Source organism: Salvelinus alpinus, chromosome 22 (genome assembly GCF_045679555.1).
Source record: "Salvelinus alpinus chromosome 22, SLU_Salpinus.1, whole genome shotgun sequence".
Lineage (NCBI taxonomy): Eukaryota > Metazoa > Chordata > Actinopteri > Salmoniformes > Salmonidae > Salvelinus > Salvelinus alpinus.
Genome location: NC_092107.1, coordinates 31,340,281 through 31,364,958, shown reverse-complemented (window position 1 = coordinate 31,364,958; position 24,678 = coordinate 31,340,281). Strand labels below are relative to the sequence as shown.

The 24,678-nt window shown below is 36.2% G+C and overlaps 1 protein-coding gene across 1 annotated transcript in view; it reads left to right on the top strand.

The window, feature by feature from the left end:
* Window positions 1-24,678, top strand: part of LOC139549429 (calsyntenin-2-like) — a 668,250-nt gene that overhangs the window by 538,408 nt on the left and 105,164 nt on the right. The gene's annotated exons all lie outside the window — the stretch shown is intronic.

Below are 24,678 nucleotides of genomic sequence, written 5' to 3'. Positions count from 1 at the left end.
TAACATCTATGAGTCAGTGTATTACAGTGTAACATCTGTGAGTCAGTGTATTACAGTGTAACATATGTGAGGCAGTGTATTACAGTGTAACATCTATGAGTCATTGTATTACATTTTGACATCTATGAGTCAGTGTATTACAGTGTAACATCTATGAGTCAGTGTATTACAGTGTAACATCTGTGAGGCAGTGTATTACAGTTTAACATCTATGAGTCAGTGTATTACAGTGTAACATCTATGAGTCAGTGTATTACAGTGTAACATCTATGAGTCAGTGTATTACAGTGTACCATCTATGAGTCAGTGTATTACAGTGTAACATCTGTGAGTCAGTTTATTACAGTGTAACATATATGAGTCAGTGTATTACAGTGTAACATCTATGAGTCAGTTATAGTGTAACATCTATGAGTCAGTGTATTGCAGTGTAACATCTATGAGTCAGTGTATTACAGTGTAACATCTATGAGTCAGTGTATTACATTGTGAAATCTATGAGTCAGTGTATTACAGTGTAACATCTATGAGTCAGTGTATTACATTGTGAAATCTATGAGTCAGTGTATTACAGTGTAACATCTGTGAGGCAGTGTATTACAGTTTAACATCTATGAGTCAGTGTATTACAGTGTAACATCTATGAGTCAGTGTATTACAGTGTAACATCTATGAGTCAGTGTATTACAGTGTACCATCTATGAGTCAGTGTATTACAGTGTAACATCTGTGAGTCAGTTTATTACAGTGTAACATATATGAGTCAGTGTATTACAGTGTAACATCTATGAGTCAGTTACAGTGTAACATCTATGAGTCAGTGTATTGCAGTGTAACATCTATGAGTCAGTGTATTACAGTGTAACATCTATGAGTCAGTGTATTACAGTGTAACATCTATGAGTCAGTGTATTACATTGTGAAATCTATGAGTCAGTGTATTACAGTGTAACATCTATGAGTCAGTGTATTACATTGTGAAATCTATGAGTCAGTGTATTACAGTGTAACATCTATGAGTCAGTGTATTACAGTGTAACATCTATGAGTCAGTGTATTACAGTGTAACATCTATGAATCAGTGTATTACAGTGTAACATCTATGAGTCAGTGTATTACAATGTAACATCTATGAGTCAGTGTATTACAGTGTAACATCTATGAGTCAGTGTATTACATTGTGAAATCTATGAGTCAGTGTATTACAGTGTAACATCTATGAGTCAGTGTATTACATTGTGAAATCTACGAGTCAGTGTATTACAGTGTAACATCTATGAGTCAGTGTATTACAGTGTAACATCTATGAGTCAGTGTATTACAGTGCAACATATATGAGTCAGTGTATTACCGTGTAACATCTATGAGTCAGTGTATTACAGTGTAACATCTATGAGTCAGTGTATTACAGTGTAACATCTATGAGTCAGTGTATTACAGTGTAACATCTATGAGTCAGTGTATTACAGTGTAACATCTATGAATCAGTGTATTACAGTGTAACATCTATGAGTCAGTGTATTACAATGTAACATATATGAGTCAGTGTATTACAGTGTAACATCTATGAGTCAGTGTATTACAGTGTAACATCTATGAGTCAGTGTATTACAATGTAACATATATGAGTCAGTGTATTACAGTGTAACATCTATGAGTCAGTGTATTACAGTGTAACATCTATGAGTCAGTGTATTACAGTGTAACATCTATGAGTCAGTGTATTACAGTGTAACATCTATGAGTCAGTGTATTACAATGTAACATATATGAGTCAGTGTATTACAGTGTAACATCTATGAGTCAGTGTATTACAATGTAACATCTATGCGTCAGTGTATTACAGTGTACCATCTATGAGTCAGTGTATTACAGTGTAACATCTGTGAGACAGTGTATTACATTGTGACATCTATGAGTCAGTGTATTACAATGTAACATCTATGAGTCAGTGTATTACAGTGTAACATCTGTGAGGCCGTGTATTACAGTGTAACATCTATGAGTCAGTGTATTACATTGTGACATCTATGAGTCAGTGTATTACAGTGTAACATCTGTGAGGCAGTGTATTACAGTGTAACATCTATGAGTCAGTGTATTACAGTGTAACATCTATGAGTCAGTGTATTACATTGTAACATCTATGAGTCAGTGTATTACAGTGGAAAATCTATGAGTCAGTGTATTACAGTGTAAAATGTAAGAGGTAGTTTATTTTAGAGTAACATCTATGAGTCAGTGTATTACATTGTGACATCTATGAGTCCGTGTATTACAGTGTAACATCTATGAGTCAGTGTATTACAGTGTAAAATATATGAGTCATTGTATTACAGTGAAACATCTATGAGTCAGTGTATTACAGTGTAACATCTATGAGTCAGTGTATTACAATGTAACATATATGAGTCAGTGTATTACAGTGTAACATATGAGAGGTAGTGTATTACAGTGTAACATCTATGAGTCAGTGTATTACAGTGTAACATCTGTGAGACAGTGTATTACATTGTGGCATCTATGAGTCAGTGTATTACAATGTAACATCTATGAGTCAGTGTATTACAGTGTAACATCTGTGAGGCAGTGTATTACAGTGTAACATCTATGAGTCAGTGTATTACAGTGTAACATATGAGAGGTAGTGTATTACAGTGTAACATCTATGAGTCAGTGTATTACAGTGTAACATCTATGAGTCAGTGTATTACAGTGTAACATATGAGAGGTAGTGTATTACAGTGTAACATCTATGAGTCAGTGTATTACATTGTGACATCTATGAGTCAGTGTATTACAGTGTAACATCTATGAGTCAGTGTATTACAGTGTAACATCTATGAGTCAGTGTATTACAGTGTAACATCTATGAGTCAGTGTATTACAGTGTAAAATATGAGAGGTAGTGTATTACAGTGTAACATCTATGAGTCATTGTATTACATTGTGACATCTATGAGTCAGTGTATTACAGTGTAACATCTATGAGTCAGTATATTACAGTGTAAAATCTATCAGTCAGTGTATTACAGTGTAACATCTGTGAGGCAGTGTACTACAGTTTAACATCTATGAGTCAGTGTATTACAGTGTAACATCTGTGAGTCAGTGTATTACAGTGTAACATATGTGAGGCAGTGTATTACAGTGTAACATCTATGAGTCATTGTATTACATTTTGACATCTATGAGTCAGTGTATTACAGTGTAACATCTATGAGTCAGTGTATTACAGTGTAACATCTGTGAGGCAGTGTATTACAGTTTAACATCTATGAGTCAGTGTATTACAGTGTAACATCTATGAGTCAGTGTATTACAGTGTAACATCTATGAGTCAGTGTATTACAGTGTACCATCTATGAGTCAGTGTATTACAGTGTAACATCTGTGAGTCAGTTTATTACAGTGTAACATATATGAGTCAGTGTATTACAGTGTAACATCTATGAGTCAGTTACAGTGTAACATCTATGAGTCAGTGTATTGCAGTGTAACATCTATGAGTCAGTGTATTACAGTGTAACATCTATGAGTCAGTGTATTACAGTGTAACATCTATGAGTCAGTGTATTACATTGTGAAATCTATGAGTCAGTGTATTACAGTGTAACATCTATGAGTCAGTGTATTACATTGTGAAATCTATGAGTCAGTGTATTACAGTGTAACATCTATGAGTCAGTGTATTACAGTGTAACATCTATGAGTCAGTGTATTACAGTGTAACATATATGAGTCAGTGTATTACCGTGTAACATCTATGAGTCAGTGTATTACAGTGTAACATCTATGAGTCAGTGTATTACAGTGTAACATCTATGAGTCAGTGTATTACAGTGTAACATCTATGAGTCAGTGTATTACAGTGTAACATCTATGAATCAGTGTATTACAGTGTAACATCTATGAGTCAGTGTATTACAATGTAACATATATGAGTCAGTGTATTACAGTGTAACATCTATGAGTCAGTGTATTACAGTATAACATCTATGAGTCAGTGTATTACAATGTAACATATATGAGTCAGTGTATTACAGTGTAACATCTATGAGTCAGTGTATTACAGTGTAACATCTATGAGTCAGTGTATTACAGTGTAACATCTATGAGTCAGTGTATTACAGTGTAACATCTATGAGTCAGTGTATTACAATGTAACATATATGAGTCAGTGTATTACAGTGTAACATCTATGAGTCAGTGTATTACAATGTAACATCTATGCGTCAGTGTATTACAGTGTAACATCTATGAGTCAGTGTATTACAGTGTAACATCTGTGAGACAGTGTATTACATTGTAACATCTATGAGTCAGTGTATTACAATGTAACATCTATGAGTCAGTGTATTACAGTGTAACATCTGTGAGGCCGTGTATTACAGTGTAACATCTATGAGTCAGTGTATTACATTGTGACATCTATGAGTCAGTGTATTACAGTGTAACATCTGTGAGGCAGTGTATTACAGTGTAACATCTATGAGTCAGTGTATTACAGTGTAACATCTATGAGTCAGTGTATTACATTGTAACATCTATGAGTCAGTGTATTACAGTGTAAAATCTATGAGTCAGTGTATTACAGTGTAAAATGTAAGAGGTAGTGTATTTTAGAGTAACATCTATGAGTCAGTGTATTACATTGTGACATCTATGAGTCCGTGTATTACAGTGTAACATCTATGAGTCAGTGTATTACAGTGTAAAATCTATGAGTCATTGTATTACAGTGTAACATCTATGAGTCAGTGTATTACAATGTAACATATATGAGTCAGTGTATTACAGTGTAACATATATGAGTCAGTGTATTACAGTGTAACATATGAGAGGTAGTGTATTACAGTGTAACATCTATGAGTCAGTGTATTACAGTGTAACATATGAGAGGTAGTGTATTACAGTGTAACATATGAGAGGTAGTGTATTACAGTGTAACATCTATGAGTCAGTGTATTACATTGTGACATCTATGAGTCAGTGTATTACATTGTGACATCTATGAGTCCGTGTATTACAGTGTAACATCTATGAGTCAGTGTATTACAGTGTAACATCTATGAGTCAGTGTATTACAGTGTAACATCTATGAGTCAGTGTATTACAGTGTAACATCTATGAGGCAGTGTATTACAGTTTAACATCTATGAGTCAGTGTATTACAGTGTAACATCTATGAGTCAGTGTATTACAGTGTAACATCTATGAGTCAGTGTATTACAGTGTAACATCTATGAGTCAGTGTATTACAGTGTAACATTTGTGAGTCAGTTTATTACAGTGTAACATATATGAGTCAGTGTATTACAGTGTAACATCTATGAGTCAGTGTATTACAGTGTAACATCTATGAGTCAGTGTATTGCAGTGTAACATCTATGAGTCAGTGTATTACAGTGTAACATCTATGAGTCAGTGTATTACAGTGTAACATCTATGAGTCAGTGTATTACAGTGTAACATCTATGAGTCAGTGTATTACAGTGTAACATCTATGAGTCAGTGTATTACAGTGTAACATCTATGAGTCAGTGTATTACAGTGTAACATCTATGAGTCAGTGTATTACAGTGTAACATCTGTGAGGCAGTGTATTACAGTTTAACATCTATGAGTCAGTGTATTACAGTGTAACATCTATGAGTCAGTGTATTACAGTGTAACATCTATGAGTCAGTGTATTACAGTGTAACATCTATGAGTCAGTGTATTACAGTGTAACATCTATGAGTCAGTGTATTACAGTGTAACATCTGTGAGTCAGTTTATTACAGTGTAACATATATGAGTCAGTGTATTACAGTGTAACATCTATGAGTCAGTGTATTACAGTGTAACATCTATGAGTCAGTGTATTACATTGTGAAATCTATGAGTCCGTGTATTACAGTGTAACATCTATGAGTCAGTGTATTACATTGTGACATCTATGAGTCCGTGTATTACAGTGTAACATCTATGAGTCAGTGTATTACAGTGTAACATCTATGAGTCAGTGTATTACAGTGTAACATATGAGAGGTAGTGTATTACAGTGTAACATCTATGAGTCAGTATATTACAGTGTAAAATCTATCAGTCAGTGTATTACAGTGTAACATCTGTGAGGCAGTGTACTACAGTTTAACATCTATGAGTCAGTGTATTACAGTGTAACATCTGTGAGTCAGTGTATTACAGTGTAACATATGTGAGGCAGTGTATTACAGTGTAACATCTATGAGTCATTGTATTACATTTTGACATCTATGAGTCAGTGTATTACAGTGTAACATCTATGAGTCAGTGTATTACAGTGTAACATCTGTGAGGCAGTGTATTACAGTTTAACATCTATGAGTCAGTGTATTACAGTGTAACATCTATGAGTCAGTGTATTACAGTGTAACATCTATGAGTCAGTGTATTACAGTGTACCATCTATGAGTCAGTGTATTACAGTGTAACATCTGTGAGTCAGTTTATTACAGTGTAACATATATGAGTCAGTGTATTACAGTGTAACATCTATGAGTCAGTTACAGTGTAACATCTATGAGTCAGTGTATTGCAGTGTAACATCTATGAGTCAGTGTATTACAGTGTAACATATATGAGTCAGTGTATTACAGTGTAACATCTATGAGTCAGTGTATTACATTGTGAAATCTATGAGTCAGTGTATTACAGTGTAACATCTATGAGTCAGTGTATTACAGTGTAACATCTATGAGTCAGTGTATTACAGTGTAACATCTATGAGTCAGTGTATTACAGTGTAACATCTATGAGTCAGTGTATTACAGTGTAACATCTGTGAGGCAGTGTATTACAGTTTAACATCTATGAGTCAGTGTATTACAGTGTAACATCTATGAGTCAGTGTATTACAGTGTAACATCTATGAGTCAGTGTATTACAGTGTAACATCTATGAGTCAGTGTATTACAGTGTAACATCTATGAGTCAGTGTATTACAGTGTAACATCTGTGAGTCAGTTTATTACAGTGTAACATATATGAGTCAGTGTATTACAGTGTAACATCTATGAGTCAGTGTATTACAGTGTAACATCTATGAGTCAGTGTATTACATTGTGAAATCTATGAGTCCGTGTATTACAGTGTAACATCTATGAGTCAGTGTATTACATTGTGACATCTATGAGTCCGTGTATTACAGTGTAACATCTATGAGTCAGTGTATTACAGTGTAACATCTGTGAGTCAGTTTATTACAGTGTAACATATATGAGTCAGTGTATTACAGTGTAACATCTATGAGTCAGTTACAGTGTAACATCTATGAGTCAGTGTATTGCAGTGTAACATCTATGAGTCAGTGTATTACAGTGTAACATCTATGAGTCAGTGTATTACAGTGTAACATCTATGAGTCAGTGTATTACATTGTGAAATCTATGAGTCAGTGTATTACAGTGTAACATCTATGAGTCAGTGTATTACATTGTGAAATCTATGAGTCAGTGTATTACAGTGTAACATCTATGAGTCAGTGTATTACAGTGTAACATCTATGAGTCAGTGTATTACAGTGTAACATATATGAGTCAGTGTATTACCGTGTAACATCTATGAGTCAGTGTATTACAGTGTAACATCTATGAGTCAGTGTATTACAGTGTAACATCTATGAGTCAGTGTATTACAGTGTAACATCTATGAGTCAGTTACAGTGTAACATCTATGAGTCAGTGTATTGCAGTGTAACATCTATGAGTCAGTGTATTACAGTGTAACATCTATGAGTCAGTGTATTACAGTGTAACATCTATGAGTCAGTGTATTACATTGTGAAATCTATGAGTCAGTGTATTACAGTGTAACATCTATGAGTCAGTGTATTACATTGTGAAATCTATGAGTCAGTGTATTACAGTGTAACATCTATGAGTCAGTGTATTACAGTGTAACATCTATGAGTCAGTGTATTACAGTGTAACATCTATGAATCAGTGTATTACAGTGTAACATCTATGAGTCAGTGTATTACAATGTAACATCTATGAGTCAGTGTATTACAGTGTAACATCTATGAGTCAGTGTATTACATTGTGAAATCTATGAGTCAGTGTATTACAGTGTAACATCTATGAGTCAGTGTATTACATTGTGAAATCTACGAGTCAGTGTATTACAGTGTAACATCTATGAGTCAGTGTATTACAGTGTAACATCTATGAGTCAGTGTATTACAGTGCAACATATATGAGTCAGTGTATTACCGTGTAACATCTATGAGTCAGTGTATTACAGTGTAACATCTATGAGTCAGTGTATTACAGTGTAACATCTATGAGTCAGTGTATTACAGTGTAACATCTATGAGTCAGTGTATTACAGTGTAACATCTATGAATCAGTGTATTACAGTGTAACATCTATGAGTCAGTGTATTACAATGTAACATCTATGAGTCAGTGTATTACAGTGTAACATCTATGAGTCAGTGTATTACATTGTGACATCTATGAGTCCGTGTATTACAGTGTAACATCTATGAGTCAGTGTATTACAGTGTAACATCTGTGAGTCAGTTTATTACAGTGTAACATATATGAGTCAGTGTATTACAGTGTAACATCTATGAGTCAGTTACAGTGTAACATCTATGAGTCAGTGTATTGCAGTGTAACATCTATGAGTCAGTGTATTACAGTGTAACATCTATGAGTCAGTGTATTACAGTGTAACATCTATGAGTCAGTGTATTACATTGTGAAATCTATGAGTCAGTGTATTACAGTGTAACATCTATGAGTCAGTGTATTACATTGTGAAATCTATGAGTCAGTGTATTACAGTGTAACATCTATGAGTCAGTGTATTACAGTGTAACATCTATGAGTCAGTGTATTACAGTGTAACATATATGAGTCAGTGTATTACCGTGTAACATCTATGAGTCAGTGTATTACAGTGTAACATCTATGAGTCAGTGTATTACAGTGTAACATCTATGAGTCAGTGTATTACAGTGTAACATCTATGAGTCAGTTACAGTGTAACATCTATGAGTCAGTGTATTGCAGTGTAACATCTATGAGTCAGTGTATTACAGTGTAACATCTATGAGTCAGTGTATTACAGTGTAACATCTATGAGTCAGTGTATTACATTGTGAAATCTATGAGTCAGTGTATTACAGTGTAACATCTATGAGTCAGTGTATTACATTGTGAAATCTATGAGTCAGTGTATTACAGTGTAACATCTATGAGTCAGTGTATTACAGTGTAACATCTATGAGTCAGTGTATTACAGTGTAACATCTATGAATCAGTGTATTACAGTGTAACATCTATGAGTCAGTGTATTACAATGTAACATCTATGAGTCAGTGTATTACAGTGTAACATCTATGAGTCAGTGTATTACATTGTGAAATCTATGAGTCAGTGTATTACAGTGTAACATCTATGAGTCAGTGTATTACATTGTGAAATCTACGAGTCAGTGTATTACAGTGTAACATCTATGAGTCAGTGTATTACAGTGTAACATCTATGAGTCAGTGTATTACAGTGCAACATATATGAGTCAGTGTATTACCGTGTAACATCTATGAGTCAGTGTATTACAGTGTAACATCTATGAGTCAGTGTATTACAGTGTAACATCTATGAGTCAGTGTATTACAGTGTAACATCTATGAGTCAGTGTATTACAGTGTAACATCTATGAGTCAGTGTATTACAATGTAACATATATGAGTCAGTGTATTACAGTGTAACATCTATGAGTCAGTGTATTACAGTGTAACATCTATGAGTCAGTGTATTACAGTGTAACATCTATGAGTCAGTGTATTACAGTGTAACATCTATGAGTCAGTGTATTACAATGTAACATATATGAGTCAGTGTATTACAGTGTAACATCTATGAGTCAGTGTATTACAATGTAACATCTATGCGTCAGTGTATTACAGTGTAACATCTATGAGTCAGTGTATTACAGTGTAACATCTGTGAGACAGTGTATTACATTGTGACATCTATGAGTCAGTGTATTACAATGTAACATCTATGAGTCAGTGTATTACAGTGTAACATCTGTGAGGCCGTGTATTACAGTGTAACATCTATGAGTCAGTGTATTACATTGTGACATCTATGAGTCAGTGTATTACAGTGTAACATCTGTGAGGCAGTGTATTACAGTGTAACATCTATGAGTCAGTGTATTACAGTGTAACATCTATGAGTCAGTGTATTACATTGTAACATCTATGAGTCAGTGTATTACAGTGGAAAATCTATGAGTCAGTGTATTACAGTGTAAAATGTAAGAGGTAGTTTATTTTAGAGTAACATCTATGAGTCAGTGTATTACATTGTGACATCTATGAGTCCGTGTATTACAGTGTAACATCTATGAGTCAGTGTATTACAGTGTAAAATCTATGAGTCATTGTATTACAGTGAAACATCTATGAGTCAGTGTATTACAGTGTAACATCTATGAGTCAGTGTATTACAATGTAACATATATGAGTCAGTGTATTACAGTGTAACATATGAGAGGTAGTGTATTACAGTGTAACATCTATGAGTCAGTGTATTACAGTGTAACATCTGTGAGACAGTGTATTACATTGTGGCATCTATGAGTCAGTGTATTACAATGTAACATCTATGAGTCAGTGTATTACAATGTAACATCTATGCGTCAGTGTATTACAGTGTAACATCTATGAGTCAGTGTATTACAGTGTAACATCTGTGAGACAGTGTATTACATTGTGACATCTATGAGTCAGTGTATTACAATGTAACATCTATGAGTCAGTGTATTACAGTGTAACATCTGTGAGGCCGTGTATTACAGTGTAACATCTATGAGTCAGTGTATTACATTGTGACATCTATGAGTCAGTGTATTACAGTGTAACATCTGTGAGGCAGTGTATTACAGTGTAACATCTATGAGTCAGTGTATTACAGTGTAACATCTATGAGTCAGTGTATTACATTGTAACATCTATGAGTCAGTGTATTACAGTGGAAAATCTATGAGTCAGTGTATTACAGTGTAAAATGTAAGAGGTAGTTTATTTTAGAGTAACATCTATGAGTCAGTGTATTACATTGTGACATCTATGAGTCCGTGTATTACAGTGTAACATCTATGAGTCAGTGTATTACAGTGTAAAATATATGAGTCATTGTATTACAGTGAAACATCTATGAGTCAGTGTATTACAGTGTAACATCTATGAGTCAGTGTATTACAATGTAACATATATGAGTCAGTGTATTACAGTGTAACATATGAGAGGTAGTGTATTACAGTGTAACATCTATGAGTCAGTGTATTACAGTGTAACATCTGTGAGACAGTGTATTACATTGTGGCATCTATGAGTCAGTGTATTACAATGTAACATCTATGAGTCAGTGTATTACAGTGTAACATCTGTGAGGCAGTGTATTACAGTGTAACATCTATGAGTCAGTGTATTACAGTGTAACATATGAGAGGTAGTGTATTACAGTGTAACATCTATGAGTCAGTGTATTACAGTGTAACATCTATGAGTCAGTGTATTACAGTGTAACATATGAGAGGTAGTGTATTACAGTGTAACATCTATGAGTCAGTGTATTACATTGTGACATCTATGAGTCAGTGTATTACAGTGTAACATCTATGAGTCAGTGTATTACAGTGTAACATCTATGAGTCAGTGTATTACAGTGTAAAATATGAGAGGTAGTGTATTACAGTGTAACATCTATGAGTCATTGTATTACATTGTGACATCTATGAGTCAGTGTATTACAGTGTAACATCTATGAGTCAGTATATTACAGTGTAAAATCTATCAGTCAGTGTATTACAGTGTAACATCTGTGAGGCAGTGTACTACAGTTTAACATCTATGAGTCAGTGTATTACAGTGTAACATCTGTGAGTCAGTGTATTACAGTGTAACATATGTGAGGCAGTGTATTACAGTGTAACATCTATGAGTCATTGTATTACATTTTGACATCTATGAGTCAGTGTATTACAGTGTAACATCTATGAGTCAGTGTATTACAGTGTAACATCTGTGAGGCAGTGTATTACAGTTTAACATCTATGAGTCAGTGTATTACAGTGTAACATCTATGAGTCAGTGTATTACAGTGTAACATCTATGAGTCAGTGTATTACAGTGTACCATCTATGAGTCAGTGTATTACAGTGTAACATCTGTGAGTCAGTTTATTACAGTGTAACATATATGAGTCAGTGTATTACAGTGTAACATCTATGAGTCAGTTACAGTGTAACATCTATGAGTCAGTGTATTGCAGTGTAACATCTATGAGTCAGTGTATTACAGTGTAACATCTATGAGTCAGTGTATTACAGTGTAACATCTATGAGTCAGTGTATTACAGTGTAACATCTATGAGTCAGTGTATTACAGTGTAAAATATGAGAGGTAGTGTATTACAGTGTAACATCTATGAGTCATTGTATTACATTGTGACATCTATGAGTCAGTGTATTACAGTGTAACATCTATGAGTCAGTATATTACAGTGTAAAATCTATCAGTCAGTGTATTACAGTGTAACATCTGTGAGGCAGTGTACTACAGTTTAACATCTATGAGTCAGTGTATTACAGTGTAACATCTGTGAGTCAGTGTATTACAGTGTAACATATGTGAGGCAGTGTATTACAGTGTAACATCTATGAGTCATTGTATTACATTTTGACATCTATGAGTCAGTGTATTACAGTGTAACATCTATGAGTCAGTGTATTACAGTGTAACATCTGTGAGGCAGTGTATTACAGTTTAACATCTATGAGTCAGTGTATTACAGTGTAACATCTATGAGTCAGTGTATTACAGTGTAACATCTATGAGTCAGTGTATTACAGTGTACCATCTATGAGTCAGTGTATTACAGTGTAACATCTGTGAGTCAGTTTATTACAGTGTAACATATATGAGTCAGTGTATTACAGTGTAACATCTATGAGTCAGTTACAGTGTAACATCTATGAGTCAGTGTATTGCAGTGTAACATCTATGAGTCAGTGTATTACAGTGTAACATCTATGAGTCAGTGTATTACAGTGTAACATCTATGAGTCAGTGTATTACATTGTGAAATCTATGAGTCAGTGTATTACAGTGTAACATCTATGAGTCAGTGTATTACATTGTGAAATCTATGAGTCAGTGTATTACAGTGTAACATCTATGAGTCAGTGTATTACAGTGTAACATCTATGAGTCAGTGTATTACAGTGTAACATATATGAGTCAGTGTATTACCGTGTAACATCTATGAGTCAGTGTATTACAGTGTAACATCTATGAGTCAGTGTATTACAGTGTAACATCTATGAGTCAGTGTATTACAGTGTAACATCTATGAGTCAGTGTATTACAGTGTAACATCTATGAATCAGTGTATTACAGTGTAACATCTATGAGTCAGTGTATTACAATGTAACATATATGAGTCAGTGTATTACAGTGTAACATCTATGAGTCAGTGTATTACAGTATAACATCTATGAGTCAGTGTATTACAATGTAACATATATGAGTCAGTGTATTACAGTGTAACATCTATGAGTCAGTGTATTACAGTGTAACATCTATGAGTCAGTGTATTACAGTGTAACATCTATGAGTCAGTGTATTACAGTGTAACATCTATGAGTCAGTGTATTACAATGTAACATATATGAGTCAGTGTATTACAGTGTAACATCTATGAGTCAGTGTATTACAATGTAACATCTATGCGTCAGTGTATTACAGTGTAACATCTATGAGTCAGTGTATTACAGTGTAACATCTGTGAGACAGTGTATTACATTGTAACATCTATGAGTCAGTGTATTACAATGTAACATCTATGAGTCAGTGTATTACAGTGTAACATCTGTGAGGCCGTGTATTACAGTGTAACATCTATGAGTCAGTGTATTACATTGTGACATCTATGAGTCAGTGTATTACAGTGTAACATCTGTGAGGCAGTGTATTACAGTGTAACATCTATGAGTCAGTGTATTACAGTGTAACATCTATGAGTCAGTGTATTACATTGTAACATCTATGAGTCAGTGTATTACAGTGGAAAATCTATGAGTCAGTGTATTACAGTGTAAAATGTAAGAGGTAGTGTATTTTAGAGTAACATCTATGAGTCAGTGTATTACATTGTGACATCTATGAGTCCGTGTATTACAGTGTAACATCTATGAGTCAGTGTATTACAGTGTAAAATCTATGAGTCATTGTATTACAGTGTAACATCTATGAGTCAGTGTATTACAATGTAACATATATGAGTCAGTGTATTACAGTGTAACATATATGAGTCAGTGTATTACAGTGTAACATATGAGAGGTAGTGTATTACAGTGTAACATCTATGAGTCAGTGTATTACAGTGTAACATATGAGAGGTAGTGTATTACAGTGTAACATATGAGAGGTAGTGTATTACAGTGTAACATCTATGAGTCAGTGTATTACATTGTGACATCTATGAGTCAGTGTATTACATTGTGACATCTATGAGTCCGTGTATTACAGTGTAACATCTATGAGTCAGTGTATTACAGTGTAACATCTATGAGTCAGTGTATTACAGTGTAACATCTATGAGTCAGTGTATTACAGTGTAACATCTATGAGGCAGTGTATTACAGTTTAACATCTATGAGTCAGTGTATTACAGTGTAACATCTATGAGTCAGTGTATTACAGTGTAACATCTATGAGTCAGTGTATTACAGTGTAACATCTATGAGTCAGTGTATTACAGTGTAACATTTGTGAGTCAGTTTATTACAATGTAACATATATGAGTCAGTGTATTACAGTGTAACATCTATGAGTCAGTGTATTACAATGTAACATCTATGCGTCAGTGTATTACAGTGTAACATCTATGAGTCAGTGTATTACAGTGTAACATCTGTGAGACAGTGTATTACATTGTAACATCTATGAGTCAGTGTATTACAATGTAACATCTATGAGTCAGTGTATTACAGTGTAACATCTGTGAGGCCGTGTATTACAGTGTAACATCTATGAGTCAGTGTATTACATTGTGACATCTATGAGTCAGTGTATTACAGTGTAACATCTGTGAGGCAGTGTATTACAGTGTAACATCTATGAGTCAGTGTATTACAGTGTAACATCTATGAGTCAGTGTATTACATTGTAACATCTATGAGTCAGTGTATTACAGTGGAAAATCTATGAGTCAGTGTATTACAGTGTAAAATGTAAGAGGTAGTGTATTTTAGAGTAACATCTATGAGTCAGTGTATTACATTGTGACATCTATGAGTCCGTGTATTACAGTGTAACATCTATGAGTCAGTGTATTACAGTGTAAAATCTATGAGTCATTGTATTACAGTGTAACATCTATGAGTCAGTGTATTACAATGTAACATATATGAGTCAGTGTATTACAGTGTAACATATATGAGTCAGTGTATTACAGTGTAACATATGAGAGGTAGTGTATTACAGTGTAACATCTATGAGTCAGTGTATTACAGTGTAACATATGAGAGGTAGTGTATTACAGTGTAACATATGAGAGGTAGTGTATTACAGTGTAACATCTATGAGTCAGTGTATTACATTGTGACATCTATGAGTCAGTGTATTACATTGTGACATCTATGAGTCCGTGTATTACAGTGTAACATCTATGAGTCAGTGTATTACAGTGTAACATCTATGAGTCAGTGTATTACAGTGTAACATCTATGAGTCAGTGTATTACAGTGTAACATCTATGAGGCAGTGTATTACAGTTTAACATCTATGAGTCAGTGTATTACAGTGTAACATCTATGAGTCAGTGTATTACAGTGTAACATCTATGAGTCAGTGTATTACAGTGTAACATCTATGAGTCAGTGTATTACAGTGTAACATTTGTGAGTCAGTTTATTACAGTGTAACATATATGAGTCAGTGTATTACAGTGTAACATCTATGAGTCAGTGTATTACAGTGTAACATCTATGAGTCAGTGTATTGCAGTGTAACATCTATGAGTCAGTGTATTACAGTGTAACATCTATGAGTCAGTGTATTACAGTGTAACATCTATGAGTCAGTGTATTACAGTGTAACATCTATGAGTCAGTGTATTACAGTGTAACATCTATGAGTCAGTGTATTACAGTGTAACATCTATGAGTCAGTGTATTACAGTGTAACATCTATGAGTCAGTGTATTACAGTGTAACATCTGTGAGGCAGTGTATTACAGTTTAACATCTATGAGTCAGTGTATTACAGTGTAACATCTATGAGTCAGTGTATTACAGTGTAACATCTATGAGTCAGTGTATTACAGTGTAACATCTATGAGTCAGTGTATTACAGTGTAACATCTATGAGTCAGTGTATTACAGTGTAACATCTGTGAGTCAGTTTATTACAGTGTAACATATATGAGTCAGTGTATTACAGTGTAACATCTATGAGTCAGTGTATTACAGTGTAACATCTATGAGTCAGTGTATTGCAGTGTAACATCTATGAGTCAGTGTATTACAGTGTAACATCTATGAGTCAGTGTATTACAGTGTAACATCTATGAGTCAGTGTATTACAGTGTAACATCTATGAGTCAGTGTATTACAGTGTAACATCTATGAGTCAGTGTATTACATTGTGAAATCTATGAGTCAGTGTATTACAGTGTAACATCTATGAGTCAGTGTATTACAGTGTAACATCTCTTGGGCATCTATGAGGAACACACACACACAGTCTTGTACAACTAACATTGTGGGGACACACAATTCAGTCCCATTCAAAATCCTATTTTCCCTAACCACTATCCCAAAACCTAACCCGTACCCTTACCCTTACCGTTACCCTAACTCTAACCCTAACCTTAACCCGAAATCCTAACCTTAACCCTAAACCTAACCCTAGCCCCTAACACTAAACCTAACCCTAGCTCCTAACCATAAACCTAACCCTAGCTCCTAACACTAAACCTAACCCTAGCTCCTAATCCTAAACCTAACCCTAGCCCCTAACACTAAACCTAACCCTATCACCTAACCCTACCCTTAACCCTAAACCTAACCCTAGCTCCTAACACTAAACATAACCCTAGCTCCTAATCCTACCCTTAACCCTAAACCTAACCCTAGCTCCTAACACTAAACCTAACTCTAGCTCCTAACCCTAACCCTTAACGTAATTCTAACCATAACAGTAATTCTAACCTTAACCCTAAACCCCCTAGAAATAGAATTTGACCTTGTGGGGACTAACACAATGTCTCCAGTTTGTCAATTTTTTATCTGTTAACTATTCTTTCGGGGACTTCTGGTCCCCACAAGTATAGTTAAACACGTCCACACACACACACACACACACACACACACACACACACACACACACACACACACACACACACACACACACACACACACACACACACACACACACACACACACACACACACACACACACACACACACACACACACACACACACACACACACACACACACACACACACAGTCACATCACACAGGTTTCCAAATAAAAAACGGATAAAATTGTTTTTGTCACAATCGCCGAATACAGCAGGTGTAGACTTTACTGTAAAATGCTTACTTACGAGCCTATTTCCGACATCACAGAGTTAAAAAGTGCATCTTCTCTATACAATATCTCACTTTCTCTAAATAGAAAATAGTAAAAATAAATAACAATAACAAGGCTAAAAACAAGAAGTATCGGTACCGAGCCAATGTACAGGGATGCGAGATAGATGAGGTAATATGTACATATAGGTAGCAGTAAAAATGATTAGGCAATCAGGATAGATAATAAACAGAGTAGCGGCAGTGTATGTGTAGAGTGTGTATGTGTGTTGTCAATATGCATTTGTGTGTGTGAGTTTTTGTGTGTCTGAGCATGTGTAGTGTGTGTGTGTGTGTGTGTGTGTGTGTGTGTGTGTGTGTGTGTGTGTGTGTGTGTGTGTGTGTGTGTGTGTGTGTGTGTGTGTGTGTGTGTGTGTGTGTGTGTGTGTGTGTGTGTGTGTGTGTGTGTGTGTGTTTTGGACTGTCAGTGTCAACATGTGTGAGCGTGGATAGAGTCCAGGGAGTGTGCATATTCAGTGTTAAAAAGGGTCAACAGTCCAGGCAGCCATTTGAACCTGTTTCCTTCCTTTGTGAAACATCCAGTTGTTTAGATTGCTTATGTTAATAAGAACTGAGGTCGGGGCATTCGTATACTTTAGTTGAACTTCAAATCAAAGGGATGCTGGCATTACATAGTTCACATGACATATCACTCCATTACATAGTTCACATGACATATCACTCCATTACATAGTTCACATGACATATCACTCCATTACATAGTTCACATGACATATCACTCCATTACATAGTTCACATGACATATCACTCCATTACATAGTTGACATGACATATCACTCCATTACATAGTTCACATGACATATAACTCCATTACATAGTTGACATGACATATCACTCCATTACATAGTTCACATGACATTTAACTCCATTACATAGTTCACATGACATATAACTCCATTACATAGTTCACATCACATATCACTCCATTACATAGTTCACATGACATATAACTCCATTACATAGTTCACATGACATATAACTCCATTACATAGTTCACATGACATATAACTCCATTACATAGTTCACATGGTATATCACTCCATTACATAGTTCACATGGTATATCACTCCATTACATAGTTCACGTGACATATCACTCCATTACATAGTTCACGTGACATATCACTCCATTACATAGTTCAAATGACATATCACTCCATTACATAGTTCACATGACATATCACTCCATTACATAGTTCACATGACATATCACTCCATTACATAGTTCACATGACATATAACTCCATTACATAGTTCACATGACATATAACTCCATTACATAGTTCACATGGTATATCACTCCATTACATAGTTCACATGGTATATCACTCCATTACATAGTTCACGTGACATATCACTCCATTACATAGTTCAAGTGACATATCACTCCATTACATAGTTCACATGACATATCACTCCATTACATAGTTGACATGACATATCACTCCATTACATAGTTCACATGACATATCACTCCATTACATAGTTCACATGACATATCACTCCATTACATAGTTCACATGGCATATCACTCCATTACATAGTTCACGTGACATATCACTCCATTACATAGTTCACATGGTATATCACTCCATTACATAGTTCACATGGTATATCACTCCATTACATAGTTCACGTGACATATCACTCCATTACATAGTTCACATGACATATCACTCCATTACATAGTTCACATGATATATCACTCCATTACATAGTTCACATGACATATCACTCCATTACATAGTTCAAATGACATATCACTCCATTACATAGTTCACATGGTATATCACTCCATTACATAGTTCACATGATATATCACTCCATTACATAGTTCACATGGCATATCACTCCATTACATAGTTCACATGGCATATCACTCCATTACATAGTTCACATGATATATCACTCCATTACATAGTTCACATGGCATATCACTCCATTACATAGTTCACAGGGCATATCACTCCATTACATAGTTCACATGGCATATCACTCCATTACATAGTTCACATGATATATCACTCCATTACATAGTTCACATGGTATATCACTCCATTACATAGTTCACATGGCATATCACTCCATTACATAGTTCACATGACATATCACTCCATTACATAGTTCACATGACATATCACTCCATTACATAGTTCAAATGACATATCACTCCATTACATAGTTCACGTGACATATCACTCCATTACATAGTTCACGTGACATATCACTCCATTACATAGTTCACGTGACATATCACTCCATTACATAGTTCACATGGCATATCACTCCATTACATAGTTCACATGATATATCACTCCATTACATAGTTCACATGACATATCACTCCATTACATAGTCCACATGGTATATCACTCCATTACATAGTTCAAATGACATATCACTCCATTACATAGTTCACATGACATATCACTCCATTACATAGTTCACATGATATATCACTCCATTACATAGTTCACATGACATATCACTCCATTACATAGTTCAAATGACATATCACTCCATTACATAGTTCACATGACATATCACTCCATTACATAGTTCACATGATATATCACTCCATTACATAGTTCACATGGCATATCACTCCATTACATAGTTCACATGGCATATCACTCCATTACATAGTTCACATGATATATCACTCCATTACATAGTTCACATGGCATATCACTCCATTACATAGTTCACATGATATATCACTCCATTACATAGTTCACATGGCATATCACTCCATTACATAGTTCACATGATATATCACTCCATTACATAGTTCACATGGTATATCACTCCATTACATAGTTCACATGGCATATCACTCCATTACATAGTTCACATGATATATCACTCCATGACATAGTTCACATGGCATATCACTCCATTACATAGTTCACATGATATATCACTCCATTACATAGTTCACATGGCATATCACTCCATTACATAGTTCACATGATATATGCCTCCCGCCAACCGGCTCCTGTAAAACATGGAACTGGAATCCCACAGTGTTTACATTTTTTATTTCACCTTCATTTAACCAGGTAAACTAGTTGAGAACAAGTTCTCATTTACAACTGCGACTTGGCCAAGATAAAGCAAAGCAGTTCGACACATACAACAACACAGAGTTACACATGGAGTAAAACTAACATACAGTCACTAATACAGTAGAAAAATAAGTCTATATACAATGTGAGCAAATGAGGTGAGATAAGGGAGGTAAAGGCAATAAAAAGGCCATGGTGGCGAAGTAAATACAATATAGCAAGTAAAACACTGGAATGGTAGATTTGCAGTGGAAGAATGTGCAAAGTAGAATTATAAATAATGGGGTGCAAAGGAGCAAAATAAATAAATAAATATAGTAGGGGAAGGGGTAGTTGTTTGGGCTAAATTATAGATGGGCTATGTACAGGTGCAGTAATCTGTGAGCTGCTCTGACAGTTTTTGCTTAAAGCTAGTGAGGGAGATAAGTGTTTCCAGTTTCAGAGATTTTTGTAGTTCATTCCAGTCATTGGCAGCAGAGAACTAGAAGGAGAGGCGGCCAAAGGAGGAATTGGTTTTGGGGATGACCAGAGAGATATACCTGCTGGAACGCGTGCTACAGGTGGGTGCTGCTATGGTGATCAGCGAGCTGAGATAAGGGTGGACTTTACCTAGCAGGGTCTTGTAGATGACCTGGAGCCAGTGGGTTTGGCGACGAGTATGAAGCGAGGGCCAGCCAACAAGAGCGTACAGGTCGCAGTGGTGGGTAGTATATTTGGCTTTGGTGACAAACGGATGGCACTGTGATAGACTGTGTGGGCAGTGGGCAGCTGGGAGGAGATGTTCTTATTCTCCATGGACTTTACAGTGTCCCAGAACTTTTTTGAGTTCGTGTTGCAGGAAGCACATTTCTGCTTGAAAAAGCAAGCCTTGGCTTTTCTAACTGCCTGTGTATATTGGTTTCTAACTTCCCTGAAAAGTTGCATATCACGGGGACTGTTCGATGCTAATGCAGAATGCCATAGGATGTTTTTGTGTTGGTTAAGGGCAGTCAGGCCTGGAGCGAACCAAGGGCTATATCTGTTCCTGGTTCTACATTTCTTGAATGGGGCATGCTTATTTAAGATGGTGAGGAAGGCATTTAAAGAAAATAACCAGGCATCCTCTACTGACGGGATGAGATCAATATCCTTCCAGGATACCCGGACCAGGTCGATTAGAAAGGCCTGCTCGCTCAAGTGTTTCAGGGAGCGTTTGACAGTGATGAGTGGTGGTCGTTTGACCGCTGACCCATTACGGATGCAGGCAATGAGGCAGTGATCGCTGAGATCTTGGTTGAAAACAGCAGAGGTGTATTTGGAGGGCAAGTTGGTTAGGATGATATCTATGAGGGTGCCCGTGTTTACGGCTTTGGGGTGGTACCTGGTAGGTTCATTGATAATTTGTGTGAGATTGAGGGCATCAAGCTTAGATTGTAGGATGGCCGGGGTGTTAAGCATGTCCCAGTTTAGGTCACCTAGCAGCACAAGCTCGGAAGATAGATGGGGGACAATCAATTCACATATGGTGTCCAGAGCACAGCTGGGGGCAGAGGGATGTCTATAGAAAGCGGCAACGGTGAGAGACTTGTTTTTAGAGAGGTGGATTTTTAAAAGTTGAAGTTCAAATTGTTTGGGTACAGACCTGGATAGTAGGACAGCACTCTGCAGGCTATCTCTGCAGTAGATTGCAACACCGCCCCCTTTGGTTGTTCTATCTTATCTGAAAATGTTGTAGTTAGGGATGGAGATCTCAGAATTTTTGATGGTCTTCCTAAGCCAGGATTCAGACACGGCTAGGACATCCGGGTTGGCAGAGTGTGCTAAAGCAGTGAATAAAACAAACTTAGGGAGGAGGATTTTAATGTTAACATGCATGAAACCAAGGCTATTACGGTTACAGAAGTCATCAAAAGAGAGCGCCTGGGGAATAGGAGTGGAGCTAGGCACTGCAGGGCCTGGATTCACCTCTACATCACCAGAGGAACAGAGGAGGAGTAGGATAAGGGTACGGATTAAAGCTATGAGAAATTGGACATCTAGGACGTCTGGAAAAGAGAGTAAAAGGAGCAGGTTTCTGGGGGCGATAAAATAGCTTCAAGGTATAATGTACAGACAAAGGTATGGTAGGATGTGAATACAGTGGAGGTAAACCTAGGAATTGAGTGATGATGAGAGAGATACCGTCTCTAGAAACATCATTGAATCCAGGTGATGTCATCGCATGTGTGGGTGGTGGAACTGAAAGGTTGGATAAGGTATAATGAGCAGGGCTAGAGGCTCTACAGTGAAGCCAATAAACACTAACCAGAACAGCAATGGACAAGGCATATTGACATTAAGGAGAGGCATGCTTAGCCGAGTGATCATAAGGGTCCAGTGAGTAGTGAGGTTGGTTGGGATCACGGCGATTCAGACAGCTAGCCGGGCCATGGGTAGAAAGCTGGCAGAGGATGGAGGTCTGTTTTTAGCCACCCCGTGCGTTTCCGTCGGTAGATTAGTGGGGTTCCGTGTGGTAGAGGGGACCAATGCAATTGGCAAAATAGATTTAGTTATAGTGACCCAAGAAAATTGTCCGATAGACCTATTCAGATAGCAGCCGATAAGACAGCTAGTATGAATACACGGACTGGATTATGGCATAATGTTCACAACATTGCACTTTCCTCTCTCCCTCAGTGAGTCCTGCAGTGTGCATAATGTGGAGAAGAAAGATCTCTGCAGAGATGGAATAGCTTCCTATTACTGGCAACTCACACTACCGCTAACAGTATGATTCGCAGTGTGTGTTTGTGTGTGTGTGTGTCTGTGTGTACGTGTTTTTTTTTGGAGCATGGTGCAAGGCAGAGCGAGCAGCGGCGCCATGCCGTGCCTCATGAATAGAAGTAAATTATTTAGCAGGGACACAAATGGAACAGCTCAGTCACACAGAGTCCCTGCAGGGCCTCACATTCACCACGTTGCCATCACTGACCTCAATCATCCTCTATATGAGTATGGTCATGTCGTAATGAGTCTGTATGGGAACCTTTATGAGCAGGAATATGAATTTATATGATAGTGCTGAGTGATTAACCGAAATGAACCTTTAAAAAGCAGGCAGACATTTTCATTTGGACAAGGTTGTCTAAGTGAGAGAAACCACTCCACTCCGCCTTGTGCCCCTACTGCTGGTCAGGTGTATTATTTGAAGGATCGGTATGATGTGGTTGATTTGTAAGGTTAGGGAGAAGTGCAGTGAATAGTGTCACTTTTTAGGATGTCAATATAAATGAATGTATTTATGATTGTTTGTAATTTTGTCTTGCCTTTTAATCATTATATGTGTTATTGTTTTTACCATCGAGGACTACTTCGGATACAAGCGTTTTACAGTAATTAGTACTTTCAAGTGGTGTTCTCTGGGTCCACATTGTACATGTTGTTGTATATGTCTGTTATCCAAAATACATTCAATTCAATCTCTACCTGTGAATACATGATCTACTGTAGGCCTAGATTGTATTTAGAAGTCATGAAAGTATGCCTTATTGACTTTGAAGAACTACTAAAATATAGTTTTTTTCAGACAGCATAGGCAGCAGCTCTATAGAAATTATATGATGATTTGGAATTAAATAATAATGTCCTCAAATAAAACTAAGGTATTGTATACAACATCTGAATATTTCTTTTAGAATCTAACCGAAACTGAACCGAAATCAAATAGCACCAATCACTCAGCACTACTGTATGATGAGGAATATTGGCTCTGATGAGCCAAACTTGCTAAGTCATTTTCTGAACTGATAAAAAGCAAGAAATGCAGAATAAAAGTGTGTGTGTGTGTGTGTGTGTGTGTGTGTGTGTGTGTGTGTGTGTGTGTGTGTGTGTGTGTGTGTGTGTGTGTGTGTGTGTGTGTGTGTGTGTGTGTGTGTGTGTGTGTGTGTGT